The following is a 21,659-nucleotide window of genomic DNA, read 5'->3' as shown; positions in this document are numbered from 1 at the left end:
GAGACTAGTCTGGAGAAACCTATGTGGCTAGAGTTTATAAAACAGAGTACCTAAGACAAGAGAGCTACACAAAGAGAGGTACAAAGATCTGCAGAGAGCCCTCCTAGAGGATTAATCTGAGCATTGATCAGTGTGTGCATGTGAGGAAACTACTGACTCGGAAGAGAACCAACAAAAAAAGATTAGTGGTAATAATTCTCAGTGCTCACACAAGTCCAGGGATAATGCTTATTCCTACCAACCAGACTAAAAACCTCATGATTCATGGGACACTGGGTAAAATAAGAGACTTCTCTCTGAAGTTGGTTATTAGCCTTACACTGAGCACTGTTCTGGTCCTACCATTTTAAAAGCTAGACCTAAAGGGACCACATTATTTCCAAGTAAGTTAATTGCATGCCAGTAGAATTGGAGGGTTGTCTTATGACTATACATAGAAATTTAAAAATATTTTCCACCTAACAACATAAAATTCATAATATCTGGAATCCAATCAGAAATTAACAGGAATGTCAAGAGGTAGGAAAATATGACTTATAATGAAAAGAGACAATAATCAATCAAAACTGTCTCCAAATTGATACAAATGTTAGAATATTCAAAAAAGAACAATAAAATAGTTTTTGAAACTATTCCATATAACTTCCGTATAAGGAAGCTAAGTAGAGGCATGAAAGATACAAAAATGACCAAAATCAAATTTCTTAGAGATGAAAGTTATAACATGTGAGATAAAAATGCACTAGATGGGATTAGCAGCATATTAGACATTACAGAGGAAAAGATTACTAAACTTGAAGATATCACAATAGAAACTGTACAAAATGAAATACAGAGAGAAAAGAGAATGTAAGAAAAATGAAAAGAGCATCACTGAGGTTATGGACAGCACCAAACATCCTAATGTGTATGTAATTGGAGGGGAGACAGAAAAAAAAAATTTAAAGAACTAGTGGCAGAAAATCTTCCAAAGTTAATGAAAACTGCAAACCCATAGATGCAAGAAACTTAATAAACAATATAAGAAAGAAGAAAACTACACCAAAATAAATGTCAAATAAGCATATGGAAACATTCCTAAATCACTTGCCACTAGGGAAATGTAAATTAAAAGCACAATAAAATATCACCACACACGTATTACAAAGGTTAAAATAAAAAGGACTGGAATATTCTAAGTGTTGGTGAAGATATGGAGAAATTGGAACTCTCATACACTGCTGATAGGGATGTAAAATAGTACTACAGTTTGTCAAAGGTCAAACGCTTTGGAGACAGTTTTTTAATTTCTTAAAAAGTTATATATTAACCTATCAGATGATCCAGCTATTCGACTCTTAGATGTTTGCCCAAGATAAATAAAAGTATATGTTCATACATGTCATTGCAGATTTCCTTATAATCACTAAAAACTGGAAAAAATGTAAATGTCCATCAGTGAGTGGATAGATAAACACTGTGGCAGATCCAAATAGTAGAATACTACTCACAGGCTGGAGACCTTATTTGATAATTTATCATGAAATGAACATTTTAAAATTTCACACTTACTGATCTTCAAACTTTCACTTTCCATTCTGCCTCCAACTACACACTATAGTCTTCCATTGTTCTCCATCATAATGAACTGGAAATCCTTTATTCAGTTGCTGACACCAGAAACCTAGAAGTTTTTGTTCACATCATCTTCTCCTAAACTCCCTTCATATGTAAGCCATAACCCAAATAATTTGATTTTACTCTCTAAATATTTTGCAACTCTGTTCTTGTCTCCATCTTTACTAATACCACCCACAATCAGGCAATGTTATAGATTATTGCCTCCTGATACATCTCCCTGCATAAATTCTTCTCATTTAGTTTATGTTTAACCTTTCAACTAAAGTTATTTTCTCAGAATGGAAATCTGATCACATTACCACTTCTTAATGGCTTCTCATTACTCTTAGGAGACAGACCTTCTTAACTCAGTTTATCATCCAACCTAGGGAAATTTTGAATAAAAATTAATTACACTTAATTACATCAAGCCAACAGGCATAGACCAGGACTTTCCTGAGGCATCAGGAATATGTTGTCACACTACAAATAAGTCCCTTGGTTACCTGACCCCTAACCTTTTTCTTCTTTTCCCACCATATCCCCTAGGTCTCTCTTAGTTCCAGATACACACTCTTTTACTGTCTCCTCGCCATATTTTCTACAGTCAGAAAGCTTTTACACATACAATTTCCTCTGCCTGGAAAACTCCGTCTCAACCTTTCATTTGTGAATGAGAGATAACGATTTTACATATTTTGGAGGGTTATTTTAAGGATTCAGAGTTAATAATGTAAACTACTTAGTTCACAGCACTGAAGGTAACTCTTATTACTATCACTGCTACTATTATTACTTCTTCTTCTCTTTACTTTTTTGTTTTGTATGTAGAGAAAGAATTTTATTAGGTAACAGAAAAATAAATGGATTCTACAAAACAAAAAAAAGATGGCATTCTATGTAATAATTACCATCCAAAAAGTAATAGAATGGGAAATGACATCTCACAAGAACACCATTTGACAATAATAATAAGATCTGGTTTAGTAGTCACAAACTCCTTTAGTGCTTTTTTGTCTGGGAAACTCTTGATCTCTCCTTCGATTCTGAATGGTGCCCTTCCTGGATAGTCTTCTTGGCTGAAGGTTTTTTCCCATTCTTTTTTTTTTCTCTTTAATTTAAATACAATTAATTAACATATAGTGCATTAATAGTTTCAGAGGTAGAGTTTAGTGATTCATCAAGGTGCATATAACACCCAGTGCTCATTCCATCAAGTACCCTTCTTAATGCCCATCACTCAATTATCCCCACCCTTCTCCCCTCCAGCAACCCTCAGTTGGTTTCCTATAGTTAAGAGTCTCTTGCGGTTTATCTTCCTGTTTTCGTCTTATTTTATTTTTCCCTCCCTTCCCCTATGATCTCTGTTTTGTTTCTTAATTTCCGCATTTGTCTGGAGAACAGTATGGAGGTTCCTCAAAAAGTGAAAAATTGAGCTACCCTATGAGCCAGCAACTGCACCACTAGGCATTTACCCAAAGGATACAAACATAGTGATCAGAAGGGGCACCTGCACCCCAGTGTCTACAGCAGCAACATCCATAATAGCGAAACCATGATAAGAGCCCAGATGTCCATTGACAGACGAATGGACAAAGAAGATGTGGTATATACAGACAATAGAATATTGCTCAACCATCAAAAAAATGAAATCTTACCACTTGTGATGAGAGTTTTCTTCCCATTCAGCACATTGAATAGATCATGACACGCCCTTCTAGCTTGCCAAGTGTCTATGGAGAGATCTGCTCCTTCCATCCTCGTGTTCATTGTTTCAAGCCTGTTTCCCATCTCAGTTATTATATTTTTCATTTCTGACTGATTTTTTTTAACTCTTTTATCTTGGTGGTAAGGGCCTCCCTGAAGTCCTCCATTCTTTTCTTAATCCCAGTGAGTATCCTTAGGATTGTTGCTTTAAATTCTCCATCAGGCATGTTACTTCTCTCTGTCTCACTTAGATCTCTGGCCATGACTTGATCTTGTTCTTTCATTTGGGATGAATTCCTCCATCTTGGCATTTTTGTCTAAGTCTCTGCCTTCTTCTGGGTGCAAGAAAAGTCTGTTTCCCACTTTGGAGAGAAATGGCTTAATGAAGAAGAGGGTATGTAATACCCAGTGTCTGGCACTTGAGCAAGCGTCTCTGGTGAGGGCTGCGTGTGCTCTGCTGTGGTTTGGCTGCTCTAGTCTTTAGGTCGCTCATCTGCAGAGGCTCCCCCGGCCTGCTGTGGACAGTGTTTGGTCCCTGGCTGTAAATGTGGCCAGTTTGGACTAGGTGTGCTCTGCTCTGCTTGTGAAATGGGACCTGACACTACCTGCACTCAAACTGCAGCCCCGCAGAACTCTCTAGTCAGGGGCTGAGGTCTGTGCCGGGGCTTGTGCTGCTCTTCTGGGCAAGGGGCCGGTCACTCTGGGACTGAGGCAAGCTTGACTGAGAAGGGCAGCACCGCCAGAGCACCAGGGCATGGGACTTGGCCTGGGCAGGTTGGGCAGCCCATGTCCTCCTTGTGCTCTTACCGCCCGCCCCAGGTGGCTCTGTGTTGATGCTGATGGGTAGGGGAGGAAAATGGCACTGGCCACCTCCTTTGTCTCTGGAGAGCAGTCTCCGAGCCCGCTGCCTTTCAGGAAAGCACTCTGAGAAGAACAAATCATCTCCCCAGGTGTGTCCCAGAACACTGTTTCCAGGCCATCTGCCCCTGGCTTGTGGGCCTGCCTCCTCACCAAGAGCGGCACGGTGTCCTGCGGCTTCTATCCCAGCCAAGCCTGCTGACTTTTAAACTCCAGGCTTTAGGGACGTGATGTGGGCAGGGGCCTGCGCTGGTCATCACCCAGAAGACCAGGGTCTCACTGCGCTGGGACTGAGGCAAGCTTGACCCGGAAAGACAGTCTCACCAGAGTGCGGGGAAGTGGGGTTTGGTGGAAGCGAGTGAGGCAGGCTCTGCAGGCCCAGGACTGCCTCCTGCTGGTGCATCTGTGTTTCTGCCAAGGGGCCAGGAGAGAAATGTCACCAGCGGGCTCCTGTGTGCCCAGAAGGGTGTCTCCAGTACTACCTCTCTGCAACTCCTCCAAGAAGGGCAAGTCATATCCCTGCCTTGTGCTACAGGCACTCTTCAGATGGCTTTTCCCATGCTGTCTGCCACTGGGGTGTTTCCCTGCCTTTTCTGCAGGAACAGGGCAGAGCCCTTAGGGCTCTAGGCCAGCCAAAAGCACCGACCTTTCAAACTCCAGGCTTGAAGCCCCACTGGCTGAAAGAACTCACAAAACTCAGCCCCTCTCTTTTTCCCAGCAAATGGCTTTGGGGAAATGTTCTCCCTGTGGGTTCCCCTCTGTGCTCCTCTGTCTCTCTCTCCCTCTCTCTCTTGCTTCTGTGACCGCAGCTCCTTCTCCGCAGCAGCAGTCCTGATCCCTTTCTCCCCCAAACCACTTCTCTGCCCTTCCTAGCCTCTTCGATGAGTCTTCTTCTTTCCCTTTAGTTGTGGAGTTTGTTCTGTCAGTCTTCAGGCTGATTTCTGGGGTATTTAGGATGATTTGATAGTTATCTCCTTGTGTTCCATGGACAAGACCAGCCTAGGGTCCTGTTACTTGGCCACCATCTTAGCTCTCCTCTCTTTACTCGATTAACATCTACTTAGGTCCTTGAGTTATAAGCCAAATTATTAGTTCCTCAGAGATTCTCTCCCAACTTCCATGACTATTGACATATTCATTCAACAAATATTAATTGTGTGTCTACTATGTGCCAGGTAGGCCCAGTGTTAGGAACAGAGGATAGTGGAGAGAAAACAACAACAAAATCTGTCTTTTTTGAGCTGATATTTTAGTACAGAAAACAGACAGTAAAACAAAGTAAATAAACAACAGGCTGTTATACAGTGATAAGTGCTGGAAAAAAATAAAGGAGGGAAGAGATTAGAATATCAGAGAGGTGAGGTTTCAGTTCAAAAATAGGATGATCTGGAAAGAACTTACTGATAAAATTACATTTGAACCAGGATCTTAGGATAAGAAAGTAAGATAGTTACTAAGGAACTTAAGGTTGATGACGAATGAATAAGAATAGAGTGGGGAATTACAGTTAGGTAGAAAATGAGTATTTTTGCTCTGAATTATATGGGAGGCTTTTTGGGCAGATCAGAGGAGTGACATGATCTGATACACATTTTAAAAGATTCACTCAGGCTGCCTTGCCAGAACAGGTTGAGGGGAAAACAGTAGAAGGGAGACCAAATTACCCTCTTTTAGGCATGGCGCCATTGGTGATCTTCATAGCTCTTATCACAATGGCAATTTTATGTGTGTTTGATTATTTGATTTCCTGTCTTTTCCACTAGACCGTAAACCCTGTGAGGCTAGGAACTATACATAATTCTGCTCACTATTAAATTACCAGTGTCAAACATAGATCTTGAAACCTATTAGTTCCTCAATAAATATTTGTTGAATAGTTGAGTGAAAGAATGAATGTATAGGGGCGCCAGGGTGGCTCAGTTGGTTAAGCGACTGCCTTCGGCTCAGGTCACGATCCTGGAGTCCCGGGATCGAGTCCCGCATCGGGCTCCCTGCTCGGCGGGGAGTCTGCTTCTCCCTCTGACCCTCCTCCCTCTCACGCTGTCTCTCATTCTCTCTCTCTCAAATAAATAAAAATTAAAAAAAAAAAAAAAAAAAAAAAAGAAAGAATGAATGTATATTATTATGTTCCAATTTTTTAGTTCTTTAACAGGTTGTAAGCACCCAGGTGATATTTAAAGCTATATTTTATACTTTTTTTCAATTTCTATCACAACTAACCTATACATGCTCAATAAATATTGACCAACTTGATTTGCTCTTCCCTAGTTAACTTTTATGTCTTCTACACTATAAATATTCTTGAAGAAAAACTTATAGAAGAACAAAAGAAAACTTCTGAAAGTCAAGATAAACTTTAAAAAGTCTAAACAAGGAACAGGAACTCTTAAGGTCTGCATATTGCCAGAAACTAAGAAACTCACACAAGGGAAAACAAATGATGTATTTTTTTTCTTGTCTTTTGGGAAATAAGACTAGATAATAGAAGTTTATTTATAATCATAGTTGCAAAATTGCCTCTAGGAAAGCAATAATAATGGGGCAAGTTATCTTGTTTCCTTATAAATCCAATTTAAAATAAGAAAAAAACTAAACTAAAACTCGGTCATATTTGTCAAAAATGTACCGAGAGAACTAAGCTACAGTATTTACCACAAGTCTCAGTCCAGTTTACTAACACTGTAATATATAAATGTAGGCATTAATTGGCTGACTGAAATATGCAATAATAATACATTTTTTTTTTTGTGCTTGGGAATACTTGATAAATTTTAAATACACAATAAATACATTATTCATTCTCTAGTGGTTCTTTGCTGGGCTGAAAGTATATAATGTTTTAAAATACGACGCTCAGAAATAGTATTTAAACTAGGCCAGTAATGGAGTCTTCACTATCTCTGATTACTTTTTCTTCTCTAAAGAAACCTTTACTTGCAAAATTGCTGTTATGGGCTCTCTTTCACTATGTGTCAAATTTCCATTACTAAATCGAAACAACTTAATTTCTTTCCATGAACAATTTGTATGCAAATCATGGAGTATATACAGCATTCATACAACAGAGAAATTCCAATGACTTTCCCTCCTTTCCAGAAATATCCTTCAATATGCTTGTGTTTTGGTCACAATTAGTGCAGGTTTAGTAAAAGGCATCTTGTAATTCTTACATGATTGGACAAGCAATGAGGTAGAGACCTAAAACACAAATTTCAAATTGCTTTCATTTCCTTTAACCTATTTCTCAAGTATAAACTATGAACAACATAAATAATTTTTCAAAGCTCTAGCAACATATTGCCTATAGCTTCAGAGGCTGTGGAGTGTCATTATTATTATTATTTAATTAAACACACTTTCCTCCCTACCCTCAATTCTAACCAAATTAGAGAAAATGGAAAATATTTCATATATATATATATATATATATACATATATATATGAATTTTTCCCTCTCAGTATTTTATTTAATTGTGATTTTGATAATTTTCCTGCGAAGAATATTTTCAGGAATAGTTATGAAATTGTATGAGAACTAGGGAAAACACCATGATGTGCAACCTAGACAGTCACAGAGTATCCCATACTTAGAATGGCCCCATGCTTGTTTTAATGCTCTGCTGTTGCTATCTTGAAGTTATCCCTATCTTTCTTTTTTTAAAAGATTCTTTTTTTTTAAAGATTTTATTTATTTATTTGACAGAGAGAGACACAGCAAGAGAAGGAACACAAGCAGGGGGAGTGGGAGAGGGAGAAGCAGGCTTCCCGCCGAGCAGGGAGCCCGATGCGGGGCTCGATCCCAGGACCCTGGGTTCATGACCTGAAATGAAGGCAGACGCTTAATGACTGAGCCACCCAGGCGCCCATCCCTATCTTTTTTTAACAAGGGGCTCCATTTTTGTTGTTGTTGAGATCTGCAAATTGCATAATCAGTCAAGATGGCTAATCCAAGTAAATTAACTAGTTCAACTTTTAAGCAAACTGATAATATAAAAATTTCTGAACAAAGAAGAAAGCAATAGGTAGAATCAAAAATCTTTAGGTCCTAAGATAGCAGCTGAAGCAAATGATACAGCAACAAATAAGATAGAAACAAATGACAAAAAAAAAAAGTGACACTTCATTGTGGTAAATATTTTTAACAAAATTTTCTTGTACTGAGTTAAAAAAATATTTTCAGTGCTATAGAAAATAAGCTCTAATCAGAATTGATCAAGAAAACATTTATCTTGAAAAGTTTTGAAAAACAAGTTTTTCTTGCTTTTATAGTTCTTCTGAAATATATCCTTAGCACTCTAGCCTTTCACCAAGGACAGATGAAAAACAGATAATGGAAAGTGTAATTTCCAAAAAAAATTCTTTTTCTTTTTAAAGATTTTATTTATTTATTTGACAGAGAGAGACACAGAGAGAGCAGGAACACAAGCACGGGGAGTGGGAGAGGGAGAAGCAGGCTTCCCGCCGAGCAGGGAGCCCGATGTGGGGCTCGATCCCAGGACCCTGGGTTCATGACCTGAACTGAAGGCAGACACTTAACAACTGAGCCACCCAGGCGCTCCTCAAAAAAAATTGTCTTATTGGTGAGGAATCTTGGGCATAACCTTAAAAATAAGAACAAAGCCAAATGTAGAAGTGGAAATACGATAGAATATAAGTGGAAATACTAAAGAATATACAGAAACAATAGACTTTCTCCTGTTAGCTTCTTTGAGGAAGCTTTCCATAGGTCCCCTCTCGTTGGCTATACAGAAAATTGATTAAGAGCTCAGTTTTTGTAGTCAGCCAGTTTGGGTAAAAATTTAGACTCTGACTCTTAATAGCTGTATGATTTGGTGCAAATTAACTTATCTCTTTGAGCCTCAGTTTCTTCAATAAATCTATGTGATGATTAAATTAAATGGCATAATAAAAAAATAAGCAAAAGACCTGACTAAAGTAAATCCTTCATAAATATTCATTTCTTTGGCTCTCAGGTTAGAGCATCAACTCTATCAACAGGGTAGAGAGAGTATCTTCCTACCAGATAGAACAGGCAATGAGATGCAGGGCATCCAAATCATGCCTGGTGCCACATTTAAAGGTAAGGCAAGTCTAGCTCCATTGAGCAACTCATTCACTGGGGCTGAATTTGTGGAGAAAGCTCAGTATTTGGGAGTTCTTAGGACACTAATATAATCCAGCAGGCAGATTATTATCCCTTGGGCAACCAGTTAACCTCAGTGAGGCTTTAGAAGCCAGGACTGAAGGCTTAGAAAGAAGTCTGACAAGATGGAGATAGGAAAGGAGGAGCCTAAACCGAAGGCTAGACCTGAAAATTGGTGTGAGGAAATTGGGATTCCAGGGCAATTTCAGACTGAGTCAGCCAGTCATTCCTTTACAAGTACCTAATGTCTACTCTGTGCCAAGCTTAGGAGACAAACACAGATGCCTGGTCCTGGATTTAATGAATTTATTGTCTAAGGTGAGAGACAAATAAACATGTGATATCAATATAGTGAGAAAAGTATGCTAGAAATAAACCTGGTATTATGGGGCAAAGATGAGGCACTGAACTGGGGGAGTGACTTTTCCAAAAAGATAATGCCTATATTGAATATTGCTTAGAAGGCTATATAGGAGCTATCCAAGAGAAAGGTAAAAGAAGTTCCAAACATATAAAGGCTATAGAAATACTAGGCTCTAGGGTCCAGGAGAGAGAAAGATTCTCAATTTCATAGGAAGAGACCAGGTAAAATGTGCCTGAGGCTGTTTGAATACTATCTGCTTAGGTCCAGATTAGTTAGTCCTAAAGCAGAATTGAGTCTTCTCTGGAGAGCTCAGGTGGTCCAATGGGATGAGCTAGGAAGGCAGAGGCTAAGAAACTGAGGCAAGGAGAATAGGAACAATAATAGAGGAGACAGTAGCAAAGCTGGGAAATACACAAATAATCCCTGACTCTCATTTTCATTAAGATTCCCCATTTCTCCTATTTGAAACTTCTAATCAATGACTAGTGAAATGGCTAAATATCATGGTATCTTCTTTTTCTTTTTCTTTTTTTTTTTAAGATTTTATTTATTTATTTGAGAGGGAGAGAGTGAGAGCAAGAGACAGCACGAGCCAGGGGCAGGGAGAGGGAGAAGCAGGCTCCCCACTGAGCAGGGAGCCCAATGCAGGGTTCTATCCCAGGACCCCAGGATCATGACCTGACCTGAAGGCAGACACTTAACTGACTGAGCCACCCGGGTGCCCCTTTTTTTTCTAATCCTCCCATCAAGGTGATGATGAAGATAGAAATGGCCAAAATATACCATTTGATAAGGGTTAGCTTAGACACTTTGCCAATTAGAAAACAGTCTGGAATAATCAGAAATCGATCTCTTATTCTAATTTGTCCTCATTACATAATTTAAATTCCTTATGTTTATTTGGATTGAAAATGTATAAGACCTCATCACCATCTTTCAGTAAACCTGCAATGACAGGAAGACCAGTCATAAATAACCTCAGTAGGAGACACCTTGTTTCTTTTTTCCTTATGTTTTATTTGTCCTTAACTAATCTCTACTACAAGTCTGTGAAAAAATTCTGTGATAGCCTTGTATCTTACATAAATGTGTCTCCCTGGACCCAAACCAGACAATGCCATGCACTGTAGGACATGTATACCTTAGGATAGAGGATCACTGAGAAGCTAGAAGGACCTCCAGCTTCTGGTCTCTTAGGCAGGTGACTACTTACAACAAGTGAGATTGATGGTGATTTATCCTATTTTTAATAATCTATAAAAGAGAGGTTCCACAAGTTCTCTGTATTTACATCTCCCTCCTGACTTTCTTTTTATGGCCATATGCTTCATAAATTAAAAAAAGATAAATGAATGAATAAACATATGTAAATTTCAAACACAAGAAGTATAATAATAATATATCCCCAGAAAAGCTGTTCATCTTTTAAAAGAGCTAGGGAACAGAAAACTCATACAATCTTAATACATACAATATGAAATGGAAATAACAGAGGTTATCAAAGGCTGTTAATTTCATAAAGTTAGAGAGGCAAAGATTCATAGTTTATCTTTCAGTTACTCATGAGTGGGCCAGAATGCTGTGAAGTTTGTAAATTCCTTCACAACACACACCTACACAAAATATTTTGTATTTGTCGTTTAGCAAAGACCTTTATGTAAAAGGCAGAGAATTTCCTGTGCACAAAATTTCAGTATTCAGAGGAGACACTTGAACAAAGAGACAAAAATTTCATTTTCAGATCCATGGCAAGACTTACTCCCATTTACATGATGAAATATCCTAAGAACAAAGAAACCTCAAATTTGGTCCAGATAACAGAAATTTCCTAATTATATTAAAAACAATTTATTGCCCTTGATACCTTCATAAAATGTGCTCTGGGAGTTTATTATGGAAAGAAGGGCTTGCATCTACTTTTGTCGTGTGTTAGGTATTATATTCTTCTGTGATAATATATTTTTAGCTATTTTTCATAGAAAAACTAGGGGGTGTAATATATTTAATCCTAGGTCACTGGAACCAAAGGGACTTATAATTGGACTAATGACTTTTTTTTTTTTTACTACGAGGGAAACTAATTAAGTAATAATTTTAAAAAAAGAAAAGAAAAAAGAAATCTTCACTGTGTGTGATAGATTTTTTTCCCTGACAGCTAGAAGCCTACAACTTCTGAATTAATTTATCTGGTTATGAGAACTGAAAACTTATTAGAATAATTCAGTTTAACTCCTAAATTGCTCCACATTTGTGAAAGAAGAACAATGATTAAAAGTTACGTTTTCAAGTATCAAACAACTCTAAATTTACTGTATAACATAGTTCAAAGACAATGAATCTTGCATCTTGAGATTAAAAAAAAGAATTTATCCAGTAACAAGCTAACCTATAATTTGAAATTTCTATCCTGAAAAGATACAATGTTTAACAGGGGACCAGGTGATTTACAGTTGTCTAAAGGTTAGCCCTACTTCGTTTGTAAGTAACAATAGAAAGTACAGTAAGATGGTAGAGACTTTACACTTGGCTACCTTTTATCCTCTCAGCCAGAAGGAGGTGCTCCATCATTGAAGCTAAGTGAATAGAGGGATCATGTCACAAAATTCAAATAGGAGGCATGGCAGATATGTGTGGGCTAGAAAGGAGAGTTGATTTTTCACGATGCTACATATAGTCAGCTATCTCCTTAGAAGCTACTCAGAATTGTTTAGTGAAGGAGCATCTGGGAATGATATCATCAAGATGATAGAGTAGGAGATACCAGGCTTTCTCCTCCTGCCTCCCCACCCTCCAAAAAACAAACAAACAAACAAACAAACAAACAAACAAACAAAAAACCCACAAAACCCAATGAGTTATCTATGAAGGAAAATAGCCCTGGTAGGGCCCAAGAGTTCAATTAAGAACCTGTAGCAACACAATGGGATGAAAAGTGGAGATTAACAACACTGGCATAGCTGAGATGTCTAGAGATGGCGAGGAGCAAAGAAGGTCAAAGGCTATCAGTATCAGCCATACAGAGAATGCCACCATGGTCTCCAGTGTTCTGCACTGTGGAGGACCCCAGTAGCCTTTGCTCTGAGTATCTCAACAGCCATTGAAGCTGAGGGCAGCCACAGACTCCCTCGGCTTTCACAGTGGAGAACCCATAATGTTTGCTGGTGTGGACTTCAGTGGCCGGCTCCACAAAGGACACTAGCAGCTTTGGCCACCAAGGTAACCAACAGCCACTGTCACTGAAGACACCTGGAGAAGGAGATGTTGCTATGCACAACCCCCACCCCAGAAGGAACTGCTGTTGCACCACCCTGGCACAGAAGCTGCCCCTTCCATCAACCCTGGACATGTCCGGAACTCCAGAGCACCAGCTGCTCTACACATTCCTGCTTTCCAGACCTGCTGCAGCACCATAAGCCTCTGTACCTCAGACTCCAGAGCCACAGCCACAGTGAGCAGTCTGCACCTCAAACCTCAGAGCCATGGTTGCTTGGCATATGTCCATTCTCTAGGCTCAAGCTCCATAGGCACTCAGCAAGCAGCCTTACCTAGGATGGCAGAGCCATCTTGGCCAACTTGGCTGCTAAGAACTCCTACAATCTTCATCAATGCTGACCTCAGTTGACAAAGCTACAAGAAGAATATCCAGCTAAGCCCTCCTTAGAGCTGGCACTGCTACACTACACCCAGCTGGCACCCTCATGCTCACCTGTGGATGAAGGTCTTTCTCCACCTAAAGCAGTTAATAAATTCTAGAAGTGACTGCTCCATTAAGTGTGCACCCATCAATGCAAGGCTATAAGAAACACAAAAAAATCAAGGAAACTTGACACTATCAAAGGAATACAGTGATTTTCCAGTAACTGACTACAAAGATATAGAGATCTATGAATTGTCAAAGAATTAAAAAGAATTGTTTTAAGGACCCCAGCAAGCTACAAGAGAACATAGATAGACAATTCAACAGTATCAGGAAAACAATACATGAACAAAAGGAGGTTCCAAAAAAAGATGGAATTTATAAAGAAGAGCCAAACAGACATTCTGGAGCTGGAGAACAAAACAAATGAAATGAAAAATGCAATACATAGCATCCACAGCAGATTTAATCAAGTAGAAGAATCTGTAATATGAAAAAGAATTATTTAAAATTACCAAATTAGAGAAACAAAAAGATAAATGAATGAAACAGAGTTAAGAAAGTCTATGGGATTTATGGAACATCATCAGAGAAAAATGCACACATTATGGGAGTCCCAGAAGGAAAAGAGAGAGAGAGAGTGAGAGAAAAGGGAGAAAGGTTATTTAAAGGAAATAATGGCTGAAAACTTCCCAAATCTGGGGAGAGATATTGATATCTAGGTATAGGAAGCTCAGTGGCCCTCAAACAGATGCAACAGAAAGAGGACTTTACAAAAACACATTACAATAAAACTGTCAAAACTCAAACACAAAGAGAGAATTTTGAAAGCAGCAAGAGAAAAAAAACTCTTCTCATCTCATACAAGAGAACCCCCATCAGACTATCAGTGATTTTTTTTCAGCAGAAACCTTGCAGACTAGGAGAGAGTGGGAGGATATATTCAAAGTGCTGAAAGAAAAATAAAACAAAACAAAACAAAAAAACAACTGTCAGCCAAGAATACTTTACCTAGCATGCCTGTCCTTCAGAAATGAAAGAGAGATACTTTTCCAGACAAACAAAAGCTGAGGAAATTCATCACCCAAGACTTACCTGAAAATAATTGCTAAAAGGAGTTCTTCAAGAGGAAATGGAAGGACAATAACTAGCAATATGAAAACATATGAAAGAAAAGAACCTCAATAGTAACAGTAAGTATATAGACAAATTCAGAATACTCTATTACTGTAATGGTGGTGTGTTATTCAATTTTAACTTTAGTATAAAGATAAAAGATAAAAATAAAATAATAAAAATAACTACACCTACAAATATTTGTTAATGGATACACAATATAAAAAAAGTAAGTTGTGCCATCCCAGAAACAAAATGTGAGGCAGAGGGGAGTAAAACAGTAGTTTTTGTGTGCAACCAGAGTTGTTATTACCTTAAATAGACAGTTGAAACTGTAAGATGTTTTATGTAAGCCCCATGGTAACCATGAAGTAAAAACCTATAGTGGATACACATAAGATAAAGGAATTAAAGCATACCACTACAGAAAATAATTAAATAACAAAGGAAGATAACAAGAGAGGAAGAAAAAAACAAGGAACTATAAAGTAGTCAGAAAACAATGAATAAAATGGCAATAGTAAGTCCTTATGTATCAATAATTATGTTTAATGTAAATGGATTAAATTCTACAATCAAAAAACATCGAGTGGCTGAATGGATTAAAAGAAACAAGACTCTATGTCAGGAAACTAGAAAAAGAGCAAATTAAATCCAAAGCAATCAGAAGAAATTAAATAGTAAGAATAAGAGCAGAAATCAATAAAATTGAAAACAGGAAACCAATAGAGAAAGTCAATGAAAACAAAAGCTGGGTCTTTGAAAAGACCAATCATTTTCATAAACCTTTAGCTAGGCTAACTAACAAAAAAAGAGAGAGGACACAAATTACTAGTATCAGAAATGAAACAGGGGATATCACTACGGATCCCATGGACATTTAAAAATAGTAAGGGAATACTATGACCAGTTCTATGCCCACAAATTTGATAATCAAGATGAAATAGACCGATTGCTCAAAAGACACAATCTGCCAAAACACAAACAAGACGAAATAGATGATCTGAATAGACCTGTATCTATTAAAGAAATTGAATCAAAAATTAGTAACCTTCCCAAACAGAAAGTATCAGAGCCAGATGGGTTCACTGCTGAATTCTATCAAAATTTAAGGAAGAAATTATATCAATTCTCTACAATTTCTTTCAAACAATAGAGGGAAAGGGAATAGATCCTAGCATATTCTATGAGGCCAGTGTTACCCTACTACTAAAACCAAGCACATTACAAAAAAAGAAAACTACAAACCAATATCTCTGATAGATATGAAAATCCTCAATAAAATATAGCAAAATGAATTAAAAAAACATAAAAAGGATTATAACCACTACCAAGTAGGATTTATTCTAGATATGTAAGACTGGCTCAAAATTTGAAAACCAATTACTGTAATCCATCCCATCAACAGAATAAAAAAGAAAAACCACTTGATCATATCAACAGATGTAGAAAAAGCATTTGATAAAATCCAACACTCATTCATGACAAAAACTCTTAGAAAACTAGGAATAGAGGGAAACTTTCTCAACTTGATAAAGACTATCCACAAAAAACCTACAGCTAACATCATATGAATGATGAGAAAATCAAAGCATTCCCTCTAAGATTAACTACAAAGTAACAATATCCCCTCTCACCATTCTTTTTAACACATTACTAGAACTCCTTGCTAATGTAATAAGGCAAGAAAAGGAATAAAAGTGTACAGATAGAGAAGGAAGCTATAAAGCTGTAAAGCTACGTTCACAGATAACATAATCATCCAAGTTGAAATTCTGAAAGGATCCGCAAAAATTTCCTAGAATTATTAAGCAATTATTCAAGATTGCAAGGTACAGGGTACACAAAAGTCAGTTGCTTTCCTATATACCAACAATGAACAAGTAAAATTTGAAATTAATAAAACAGTATCATTTACATTAGGATAAAAAATACTTAAGTATAAATCTAACAAAATATATACAAGATCTATATGAGGAAAACTACAAAATGCTGACAGACAAAGCCAAGAACTAAGTAAGTAGAGAAATAGTTCATGTTTATGTAAGAAGATACCATGATCAAGATACATTTCCTCCTTACTTTTTCTGAAGATATAATGCAATCCCCATCAAAATCCCAACAAATTTTTTTTTTGGATATCAACAGACTGATTTTAAAGTTTATATAGAGAGGCAAAAGATCCAGAAGAGCCAACACAATATTGAAGAAGAACAAAGTTGTAATGCTAATGCTACTAAACTTCAAGCCTTTCTATAAAGCTACAGTAATCAAGATAGTATGGTAATAACAAAAGAATAGACAGATCAACAGAACATAAAAGGGAGACCAGAAACAGACAGACATAAATAAAGTCAACTGATATTTGACAAAGGAGCAAAGGCAATAGCATGGAGCAAAAGCATCTTTTCAACAATGGCATATCATTCACTGCTATAAAAATGATTTATCAAGCTCTGCAAAGAGAAGGAGGAACCTTAAATTCATATTACTAAGTGAAAGAAGCCATCCTAAAAAATACATACTGTATAATTCCAAATATATGACATTCTGGAAAAGGCAAAGCTATACAGAAAATAAAAGGATTGATGATTGTCAGGGGTGGGAAGTGGGAAAGAAATAAATAGGCAGAACACAGAGGATTTTTAGGTCAGTGAAGACACTCTATATGATATAAAGATGGATCTATATCATTAAACATTTGTCCAAACTCATAGAATGTACAGTATCACAAGTTACTCCTACGGTAAACTACAGACTTTGGGTGATTAAGATGTGTCAACGTAGGTTCATCCTTTGTAAAAAGTGTACCAGTCTGATGAGCTATGTTGATAATGTGGGAGGATATGCATCTATAGGGGCAGAGGGTGTATAGGAAATCCCTGTACCTTTCTCTCAACTTTGTTGTAAACCCAAAAGTGCTCTAAAAAAATTAAGTCTTAATTAAAATTATAAGCAAGACCCAAGTATATGCTGCCTACAATAGACTTACACATAGGCTGAAAGTGAAGAGATGGGAAAAAGTATTCCATGCAAATAGCAAAGACAAGAAGGGTAGCTATACTTATATCAGACAAAATAGACTTCATGTCAAACCTGTAACAAGAAAAAAAGGAGATCATTATATAATGATAAAGGTATTAATTCATTGAGAGGATAAAATAATTATAAATATATATGCACCCAATATTGGAGCATCTAAATATATAAAGCAAATGTTAACAGCTCTTAAGGGAGAAATAGACAGATATTCAATAATAATAAAGGACTTTAATACTCCACTTTTAACAATGAGTGGAACATCCAGACCAAAAATCGATAAGGAAATACTGTACTTGAAATACACTTTAGACCAAATGGACCTAACTGAAATGCACAAAATATTCTATCCAATAGCAGCACAACACATTCTTCTCAAGCACACATGGAACATTCTCCAAAAAAATTCATATGTTAAGTCACAATATAAATCTTAACAATTTTAAGAAGACTGAAATCATACCATGTATCTGTTCTGACCACAATGGTCTGAAAATAGAAAGTAATAACAGAAGTAAGACTAAAAAAAATTCATGAAACTAAAAACATATGGAAATAAAATGACATATTCCTGAACAGCCAAAGAGTCAAAGAAGAAATCAAAAGGGAAATATCTTGAAAGCAATGAAAATGGAATTACATCATACCAAAACTTATGGGATGCAGCAAAAGCAGTTCTAAGTGGACAGTTAATACCAAAATGTCTACATTAACAAAAAAAGAAAGATCTCAAGTAAAATCCTAAGTTTATACCTCAAGAAACTAGAAAAAGAACAATAAAGCCCACAGTTGGCAAAAGGAAGACAGTAAGACAGGTCAGAGCAGAAAGAAAGGAAATAGAGACTAGAAAAACAATAGAAAACATTAATGAGACTAAGGTGGCTTCTTAAAAAGATAAACAAAACTGGGAAATCTTTAGCTGGGTTAATTATGAAAAAAAGGTTGAAGATCCAAATAAATAAGTCAGCAATGAAAGAAGAAACATTAAAACTGATACCTTAGAAATATAAAACATCATGAGACACTATTATGAATAATTATATACCAACAAATTGTATAAATAGATAAATTCCTAAGAATATGCAACCTACTAATACTGAATATTGATGAAATAGAAAATCAGGGGGCGACTGGGTGGCTCAGTTGGTTAAGCGACTGCCTTCGGCTCAGGTCATGGTCCTGGAGTCCCGGGATTGAGTCCCGCATCGGGCTCCCTGCTCGGCAGGGAGTCTGCTTCTCCCTCTGACCCTCCTCCCTCTCATGCTCTCTGTCTCTCATTCTCTCTGTCTCAAATAAATAAATAAAATCTTAAAAAAAAAAAAAGAAATAGAAAATCAGAACAGGCCAATAATGAGAAAGGAAATGGATTCAGTAATTAAAGCCTCTCAATAAACAAAAGTCCAGGATCAGATAGCTTCACTAGTGAACTCTACTGAACATTCAAAGAATTAATACCAATCCTTCTCAAACTCTTCCAAAAAACAAAAGAGGGAAGACTTCCAAACTAATTTTATGAGGCCAGCACTACCCTGATACCAAAACAAGATAAGGACATTAAAAGAAAAGAAAATTACAGTCCAATATCCCAGATGTATATACATGCAAATATCCTCAGCAAAACACTAGCAAACCTAATTCAATAGCATGTTAAAATAATCATATATTATGATCAAGTGGGATTTATCACTTAGATGCAAGAATGTTCAACATATACAAATCCATGAATGTGATACACTACATTAACAAAATAAAGGACAAAAATCATATGATCATATCAGTATATGTAGAAAAAGCATTTGACAAAATTAATGTCCCTTCCTTATAAAAGCTCTCAATACTTAGGTAGGGAGGGAATGTACCTCAACATAATAAAGGCTATATATGACAAGTTTACACCTAACATCATACTCAATGGTGAAGGGCTAAAAGCTTTTCCTGTATGATCAGGAACAAGACAAGGATGCCTACTATGGTCACTTCTATTCAATATAATAGTGGAAGTCCCACCAGAGAAATTCAGCAAGAAAAATAAATAAATAAATAAATAAATAAATAAATAATAAATGGCATCCAAATCAGAGAGAAAGAAGTAAAATTTGTCTCTCTAGAAAACCCTAAAACTCTACCAAAATCTGTTAGAAAAAATAAATAATTCAATAGAGATGCTCCATACAAAATGAACATACAAAAGCCAGTTGTATAAAAATCTGAAGATACAAATAAATGCAAAGATATCCCCTGTTCATGGATTGGAAGAATTAAAGTTCTTAAAATGTCCATATTACCCAAATAAGTATACAAATTCAGTGTAATCCCTATCAAAATTCCAATAGCAACAGAAATAGAAAAGAAAAAAAACCCAACTTATATGGAAACCACAAAAGAGCCCAGATAGTACACACTTTAGCAGCACATAAACTAAAATTAGAATGGTACAGAGAAGATTAGCATTCCCCTGTGCAAGAATGACATACAAATTTGTGAAGCCATTCAGATTTTTAATTATTGAATCACTATATTGTACACCTGAAACTAATATAACACTATATGTTAACTATACTGGAATTAAAAAAAAAAAAAAAGAGCCCCAAAGCTAAAGCAATCTTCAGCAAGAAGAACAAAGTTGGAGGCATCACACTTACTGATTTCAAATTATATTACAAAGTGATAAAAATCAAAACATACGGTACTAGTTTAAAAACAGATATTTAGACCATTGGGACAGAATAAAGAGCCCAGAAATAAACCCATTCATATGTATTCAACTAATCTTTGACAATGTTGCCAAGAATATACAATGTGGAAAGGATAGCCTCTTCAATAAATGATGTCGAGAAAACTAGATATCCACATGAAAAAAAAAAAAGATGCTTATTTTATACTACACACAAAAATCAACTGAAAATGGATTAAAGACTTAAATGTAAGACCTGAAAACCATAAAATTCCTAGATGAAAACATAGGGGAAACCACCTTGACAATGCTCTTGGCAATGATTTTTTTTTCCCCTTTTTGGATGTGACACCAAAAGCACAGAAAACAAAAACAAAAATAAATGAGGGGGACTGTATGAAACTTAAAAGTTTTTGTGTAACAAAAGAAACAAGTAACAAAATGAAAAGGCAACTATGGAATGGGAGATAATATCTTCAAAACATATATCTCATAAGAGATTAATATCTAAAATACGTAAAAAACTTGTACAACTAAATAGCAAAATATCCAAATATGTCAATACAAAAATAGGCAAAAGACCTGAAGAGACATTTTTATAAAGAAGACACATAAATAGCCAACATGTGCATAAAAGATGCTCAACATCACTAATAATAAGAAAAACTCAAATCAAAATTACAGTGAGATGTTACTTCATGCCTGTTAGTATGGCTATTACCAAAAATAAAAAAAGTAAGGGTTGGCAAGGATATAGAGAAAAGGGAACCCTTGTATGCTGTTGGTGGGAATGTAAACTGGAACAGCAATTATAGAAAACAGTATGGAGTTTCCTCATAGAATTAAAAATTGTAACTATCCTATGATCCAGCGATCTCACAGATGGGTATACAGCCAAAGGAAATAGAGTTGCTCTCTCAAACTGGTATCCACACTCCCAGTTCACTGCAGCATTATTCACATTAGCCAAGATACAGAAGCAACTTAAGTGCTCATCGACAGATATATGAAATATGATATACGTATGTAATGAAACAGTATTCAGCCTTTAAAAAAAAGGAAATCCTGCTGTTTGTGACAACATGGATGTACCTAGAAGACACTATGCTAAGTGAATTAAGTCAGGCACAGAAAGACAAATACTGCATGATCTCACTTTTACATGGGCTTCAAAAAAAAAAAAAACAACAAACTCACAGTAACAGAGAGTGGAGTGGTGGTTACAGGGGCTGAGGGGTTGGAAGAAATAGGAAGATGTCATTCAGAGGATAAAAACTCTTGGCTAGAGGATGAATAAGTTCTGGAGACCTAATGTTATAACATGATGACTATAGTTAATAATAATGTATTATACACTTCAAATTTGCTAAAAGAGATCTCAAGTTGTTTCCCCACAAAAAAATTGTAACTATGTGAGGTGATGAATATGTTAATTAGCTTGACTATGGTAATCATTAAACAATGCATATGTATATTCAAAACATCATGTTGTGCTACTTAAACATATACAATTTTTATTTGT

At 36.5% G+C, this 21,659-nt stretch overlaps 1 protein-coding gene and 1 non-coding gene across 2 annotated transcripts in view; one reads left to right on the top strand and one right to left on the bottom strand.

The window, feature by feature from the left end:
* The window catches only part of LOC110570142 (serine/threonine-protein kinase TNNI3K), a 302,970-nt gene that overhangs the window by 204,444 nt on the left and 76,867 nt on the right, over positions 1-21,659 (bottom strand). The gene's annotated exons all lie outside the window — the stretch shown is intronic.
* Positions 19,858-19,963, top strand: LOC123324686. The gene has a single exon (XR_006539960.1). It is a non-coding gene; the product is annotated as a U6 spliceosomal RNA (small nuclear RNA).

The sequence above is a fragment of the Neomonachus schauinslandi genome, chromosome 4 (genome assembly GCF_002201575.2).
Source record: "Neomonachus schauinslandi chromosome 4, ASM220157v2, whole genome shotgun sequence".
In the NCBI taxonomy this organism is placed as follows: domain Eukaryota; kingdom Metazoa; phylum Chordata; class Mammalia; order Carnivora; family Phocidae; genus Neomonachus; species Neomonachus schauinslandi.
Note: the sequence above shows the minus strand (reverse complement) of the source record. Positions and strands in the feature narration are given on the sequence as shown.